General features: G+C 43.3%; 1 long non-coding RNA gene across 1 annotated transcript; it reads left to right on the forward strand.

The window, feature by feature from the left end:
• The first annotated feature begins 3,846 nt into the window (after positions 1–3,846).
• Positions 3,847–7,257, forward strand: LOC130682847 (uncharacterized). The gene is made up of 2 exons (XR_008996223.1): positions 3,847–5,357; positions 5,427–7,257. It is a non-coding gene; the product is annotated as an uncharacterized LOC130682847 (long non-coding RNA).
• Positions 7,258–7,493: the final 236 nt, after the last annotated feature.

Genomic DNA, 7,493 nt, shown 5'->3' on the forward strand with positions numbered 1-7,493 from the left:
GTTCTCTCATGCCCATTCGCAGTCAGTCTCTCCCACCCCAACCCTGGACATCCACTGAGGTACTTTCGGTCACTATAATTTTGCTTATTACAGAATTTCATATAAGTGGACTCTCATAGTGTATACTCTTTTGTGTCTGGCTTCTTTAGCTCAGTGTAATGTTTTTGAGAGCCACTAATGTTATTGCATGTATCAGCAGTTTATTTATTTTAATGGCTGAATAGTATTCCATTGTATGGATATATTACAACTGGCTCATCCTTTCATCCACTGACAGGCATTTGGGTTGTTCCCAGGTTTTGACTATCATGAATAAGACTGCTATGAATATTAATGTATGAGTCTTTCTAAGGAAATATGTACTTATTTCTCTTGCACACAGACCTAGAAGTAAAACAAACTGAATTTTTAAGAATTCACCAAATGTGATGATGCAGACCATGACCAGGAATTGGGGGGAAGAGTAAATACTGCAGGTGATTAAAAAAACAATTAGAATATTATAATACAGTGAACAGCCAAATGATATGGGTTCCTGTGGGATGAGTGATATGGCAGCAGGTATGAGTGTCCTGGAGTACAGAGATTTAACAATTCCTTGCTTTTCTCCAGGCTGCATGAACTTGGACAAGCCCTTTACCCTCTGGAACCACCACAAAATGAAAGTAGTAATCACTGAGCTTTAATTTCTTGGAAAATGTCCGGATTCTTGAAGAGAACTTTAGCTATAAAGAGCCATGGTGGCATAGACTGTGCTTACAAATATGGACTAAGTGTGGGAGGCCAGACACAGAATAGACACATGGTGGGTACTGTTGGGGAAATACAGTTAAAAAAATCTTCTCCCAATCCAGAAATCCTCACAAAGGCAGTAGAGAATAAAATCTGTCTTATTATTGAATAAACATTATACCAGAATGTGATGTACAAGCAATCAGCTAAGAATCACAGAGACAGCAGTCTCACCCCTTTATGAACCAAACAGATACAATGTTCCATACATGTTCTCAAGGAAAACCACTACCAGTTCTCAAGTAAGGGGACTTGCTGGCACCGCTGGTCACACATAGTTCATCCTAACCTTACCTGGTAATTGGGCGTGACCATCTGTGTTAACTAACTGGCTTTATCCACCTGAAAAACAAATTTCTGCTTTATGACCAGAGTTCATTTTGCAACTTAGAGGGACGCTCCCACTAGATTTGGCTGCTGTCCTCCCATTTAAGCTGGGAGACTGGGGCACTATCTCCCTTGATGTTTACATTTCAAAGAGATGGTTCCTAGATTGGAGGAAGACATTCCTGGATCATAAAGCTGGCAAAATGTCAATCTAGACTTCAAAAGGATTTATATTCTTTCAAAGAGAGAAGGTATTTACCATGGCAGGCTTTCTAAAGTCACTTCTCAAAAGGAGAGAGGAAATCTTTTCCTTTGTTTTCAATAGGGAGGACTGAATTTGTATTTTAATTTATATTTAAAATTTAAATCTAAATCATAAATTAAATTTTAATTTGTATTTGTCCTGACAGCAGACAATGAATGTTCTGTAATTGATGCACATAAAATGAATCATGTTTGGTCTCACTTCACCATCTGGAGCCTCAGGCTTTGGGGTGGGCGAAGATAAGGGATGGAACCACAGACTCCAAACCCTGCGACCTTTGGCTCCTGCAATGGACTCTCTGCTCAGCATTTCTCTTCAATCCGATTCTTCCCATCTCCAACTCATTTTTATTCATGAGAGCTGCTCCTAAGAAACCACTCTCGTCTCTCCTGCCACTGCTAGCTTTGAGAGCTTTGGATTTTGCTTGGGTTCCTACAATGCTTCGGAAGGCCCAGCAAAGTCCCTGACCTGACTGACCCCTCACATCTAGAAGGGCAAGGATGACCAAAGACTGGCACTGTGGCTGGGCACTCTGTTGGTCCCATGAGTCAGTCTGTGCCAGTCACAGAGAAACTCGTTAGATCTAACCAGGCCATAACCTGTGCCCTCTTTCCTGTGTTCATGCCCCTCTTCTGTCTGAAGAGAGACATCTGCAAGCTGCCAGATCCAATTACTGCAGCCTCTCTCTTTCTAAAATGCTACCCATCTCTAAATGCTTTAACTGAAATTAGGTGGCTTGCCTTCCTATTAACTCGTGGCCTTTTCCCTAATGGTGGTGGCTGTAATTATGCCTTACTTGACTCTGAGAGGACTGCTTAAAATTGGGGGAGATACAAGGTGACCTTTTGGTCCCCTGTTGTTTACCTGGGCTTGGTTTCTGGGGATAAGGACATTGCTGAACAGATGCACCCCACTGGCTTTGAGGGACGCACGGGGACAGATGCGTTGTACCCTCCCTTCCCGAGCAGGGTAGAGCAGCGGCCTCAGTGGGTGCAAGGCCGGAGAGTTAGTGTCTGCTGATGTGTAACTACGGGAGGAGGCACACGGTTGATACTCTCATGCTTTAAAATCACTTCCACCCACTGGGCTGAGTCACTGGAACATCAAGTCACTGCCTGGGATTTTGCATCCGTCTGGGAAACACACTTCCGCGGAGCTCTTCTCGCTCAGGAGGAGCTTTCTGCCCTCCCTCCCTCTGGCGTCCTTCAGAAGGCGGCCCAGAGGATCTTGCGCGCAGCTACGTCTCCGTCAAGTGCCTGCGCTCTCCCCCCGCATCTTCCCGACAGCAATGCTAACAGCACAGGCCTGAGCCCGGGGGAGGCCGGCGAGCGCGCCCGTCGCAGGCACGGACGCGACCCACGGCAGCCAGAGAGCAGTCGGGGCCGGGCTGCGCCTCCTGCCCGCCGGCCTCGTCCTGCACCAACAAAGGGAAAAGAACCTTTGGGTCTGAACACGTGGACCCTAAAACCTGGCCTGCAGTGGTCCAAGTAAACAGAGACAAACACCCACTTAGGCTGAAATGATTCCACTACCTGACATTTGATTTCAGGTTTCAGAACACGAGACCATTTCCTTTTCTTCCTTTTGCCTCTGACTCTGGTAAATATTCTGTCCCTGCCCTTCAACGTGCAAAGCAAGAGCCTTCCCATGAAGGGCTTGGCTGGTTTCCAGAACACTCGTGGCTGTCTGTAGGGAAGAGGACGACTTCCCAAGCAGTGAGTTCTGGTGGCTCTGCGAGCACAGCTCTGGGGCCACGGCGGGCACGGGACCGGGACTTGGCATCTACGTACCTGCGTCATCATCACTACGGGAGTGTCAGGAAGACCGGGAAAATATATGTAAAGCACATAGCACAGGGTCTGACACTTATTAAAATTTCTGTAAATGTTGATAATAACATTTAAAATTTTCAGTAAGTATCTCGTGCTACATATCTGAGACACACTGGGTGCTGTAACTAATGGCTCTGGTTTTACTTTTTAAGCACCTTCTATAGCGACAGTCCTTTACAATTTTCTTTGTAAAAGATATTTAAGCATGTATCTTAAACTCTACATCCAATACACTACCGAATTTCCTGTAATGAAAATATTTATTTCACATTTGTCATATGGGTGACGGGAGCCCCCTACTGTCAGGGGAGCCCCAACCACCTGGTTTGGGTTTTTTTCATCCAGTTTCCAGAGAAACTCCTGGGAGCTTTCCAGGAGCCCTGGGAAGCCTCAGGGGGAAGTGGTTAGCCCGTGAGTACAGGTCCCAGGCACTAACAGGAGAAAACCTGCCCTCTGCATGGTACTGGGCATGCACTCCAAGAACGGGGCAAGTTGAGCTTTCTTGATGCTTCTTGAGATAAGAACTCCCTCCCAGATAAGAGTGTCCACCGTCCTCCCTGCCCCACAGAGTCAACGTGCAAAGCAAGAGCCTTCCCATGAAGGGCTTGGCTGGTTTCCAGAACACTCTGGCTGCACCTCGGCACCTGGGCATCTCTGGGGCTCCTTCCTTCATGGATGCCACCTGAACTACCCATGGCAGATGCTTCATTGTCCTCACCTGCCCTGCTCTGAGCAAGGGATGGGGTCTGGGCGCCTCCTACAGCCTCCACCCTTTAGAAAATAAGTTCTAAAACAGGCAGCAGAGGGATCTAATCCTACATGACACTCACAAGCGTCAGTGTAGAGATGGACCATCTGCCCAAAAGTGACCTGCATAGAATTCACATCAGCACTCCCACTTCTGATGAGTGGCTACTCAAATAAGATGTGCAGGTCCATCTGTTTGATCATTTGAGAGCTATAATAATAGCATAACAACAGACAGACACACAAGTATATAGCACTCACTGTGGCAAGCACAGTTCTAAGCACATTACATATATTAACTCTTCAGTTCTGTTCTCAGGCCCCAGAATGGACAGAGTCTGAGTTCCTTCCAGGTCCTGGGGCAGGGAAGCATGCCAGGTGAGAGGAGACAGGAGAGAAGGGAGCTTTCACTTTTCTGGAACATCTGTGAACTTGGAACTCCTCTCCATCTCCTCTGAGATGCTCCTGCTTCACAGCCTGCCTTCTACTTAGGAACTCAGGCATCCCCCAAATATTTTTTCCCTGCAAGTGACTGGTCTCCCTCCCCAACACCATCACCAGACCACCAGGTGGCCCTGATGCCACACTTGTCTTCTCAGAGCCTCCTCACTTTTCTAGACCATCATCAGCATCCCTAGTTTAGCAACCACCCTCATGTCCTCTGGCCCTGGTAGGACATTAAAAATCCTCAGTCTAAAAGACAAAGAAAGGTCCAAAATGGACCCATGAGCTAGTGAGTAAATGATATTTTGGGTCCTTTTAATACTGTTAAAAGAAAAAAAACCCATGAGCTTCTCCTAGGTCAAATTTTTTTCTCATATATATATATATATATAACACTTTTGACTCCAAGTAACAACACATCTACATAAAGATAGCTAAACAACAGAAACACTTAACCATCTCATGAAGTCTTAAGGAAGACGTCTTAAGGTTCAGCGTAATGTCACAAAGGATGCAGGCTCTCTCTTCTACTATCTGAGGATTGGGGTTTTTCTTAGGCTTGTCACCTCATGGATGCAAGATGGTTGCCACAGCTCCAAGCATTACATCCTCATATAAATGCATCCAAGAACAGAATGAGAAGAGAAAGGAGAGTTCTTCTTGTGCATGTTTCTTTTTAGCAGGGAGGAAAATCTTTCCTAGATGCTCTTCAGCAGACTCCTTTTATATCTCATTGGTTAGGACTGGGTCACATGACCTCCCCCAGTCGCAGTGGAGGCTGGGAATATCTATAGTGGAAGGTCAGCTCTTCCAATGAGATACAAAGGGAAAAGGAAGATGGACTACTCTATTGAGAGACAACTAACAGTTTATGCCATAACCTCTGTTATATAAGGTGTTGGTCATCATTAGCCACCCACCACCCACCATTAGACAAGTGGCACCTCTCTGTGCCCTAGCGTTGGTCCCTTTCTGACTGATGTTTTAATGTTCCAGGACACACATAAAGCCTATTGCAGCAGAGGAGGTCCCTACACAGCTACTGAGGTGATGGCACTGGGGCAAGGAGACATTCCACACTTGTTGGAGAATCTGCTCAAGAGCCAACTCCTGGCTACCCCTTCACCCCAAGACAAAGGGGCTCTCCTTGCCCCCAATCATACTGGAACACTGACGGCTCTTCTACACTTTGGGCACTGCCATCAGAATGATCACTAAAGAAGGCCATTGAAAGTGTGAACACAAAATTGAAGGCTTTCCCTAAAGTTTTTCCAGTCACCAGCCTAGGAAGACTATCCCAAGAAATAATATGGATTGGAAATAGAACTTGATTCTGAGAATGCTGGTAGGTGGGATTTACTTAAGGAGTAAATAAGGCACGACTAGTTGTTGTTTTTCTATTTAGGACCCACTGTTCTTAGAGCCAAACAGCAGGAGCACTGCTTCGATAAGTACAAATAGGTTTGAATAACGTCATCATGTATATCTAGTTTTGTTTCCTTTTCTACGAAAAGGAAATAGTCCAAACACTTGCAGTAAAATTAAGATTGGATAATTAAGCACACTAAATAAGAATGCACTAGATAAGTGAAGACAGAATACCAAATAGGACATTAAAAAAATAATCACAACTATCCTACACTACACACAGTGTAATGTATTATAAAAAGAACAGTTATGTGGGATTATGAATCATTAAAGCTGTTCTCTTTTGTGGAAAACAGAAATGACAGCTAACTAAATTAACCTGGCTTTAAAAATATTGGTGCAAGATTTGGAGTGTCTCATTCACTCCCTCACACTAACACTCTTCCAGGCCTGTCATCATGAGTCCGGCACTGCAGCAGACATGTCAACAGGCAACTTAGCTCCAAGGGAGGATGCACGGTGAGCTGTTTGGAATTGGAGAAAGCAGCAAAGAAGGGACAGTTAACTCTCCGTGTGTAAATGTATGTCATGTGTTTACCTCAGAAATTTCTCTTATTAAACACAGTGTATGTGATTAATAAAATTTATTATATATATATATATTTAGATAAATATAGCTGTAACATTGCACAACAAAGATGTATTGTATGCCTACTCTAGACACACTTCAGAAAATTTACTTTCTAAATTCTTTCTTCTTTGTATGACTTCTTGATCCTTTATTGAAAAATCGGAAACACTCATGATGCTAAATGTTTCTCTTTGATATTTTGCAACAGAAATCTAGGCTAAAAGAAATTCCTGACAGGTCATTTAGTTGCTGGCTACTTCCCTTATTAAGTTACAAAGGAATGATCCACTTTAGAACCCAGAGGAAGCTTCTGGAACCTTACTGGGAGAGACAGGTTGATGGTGCTGATGAGCAGGCCCAAGGAGCAGACTACATTCCTATATTACACCCAGAACTTCTTTTGGCTGTGCTTTTCAAAGTGGCACTTATTAAGAAAAATGGCAGGCATATATCTGTGGTGCTTGCTTTTTTTTTTCTTCAGTGTTTAATTATTCAAGATAATACATACAGCAAATACATAAAAGAAAAAAATCCAGTCTTGTTTAGCAGCCTTACAAAGTCAGGAAGAAATTGGATTAGAAAAAGGGGTAGCTTCAAAACCATCTCTTATGCTGGATGTAGTATTTTTATTGGAATAGATCAGCAGTTGGCTTTAAAAAAAAAAGGAATTAGGTGAGGGTTTTTTCGAATTTTTTGGGTGCAAGCCACAGCTTTTAAAAAATACATTCCACATCACAAAGTTGAACAACACAATATTTACCCTTACAACTTGTGAAGCACATAAAAGTTTTAAATTTTATTCTATTCTGTTCTGCTCTATTGTCTATTTTCCTTCCTTCCTTTTTTTTTTTTTAAAGAAACTGCTGATTATAATTATAATCCCCTACATTGGTTTCACAACCCTCTAAAGGATCTTGCCCTTCATCTTAAAAAGATTGGATTAAATGGTGATTATAAAGTAATAAGGATTAACACAAAGGATATTTTTTAAGTCACTTATAATACTGGTGCTAAGGGGATATAACTAATTCCCATGTTAGAAACTATACTGTAATAGCAGGCTTTTGTGGGATTTTTTATGTTTTCC

This window comes from Manis pentadactyla, chromosome 3 (genome assembly GCF_030020395.1).
Source record: "Manis pentadactyla isolate mManPen7 chromosome 3, mManPen7.hap1, whole genome shotgun sequence".
NCBI classification, from domain to species: domain Eukaryota; kingdom Metazoa; phylum Chordata; class Mammalia; order Pholidota; family Manidae; genus Manis; species Manis pentadactyla.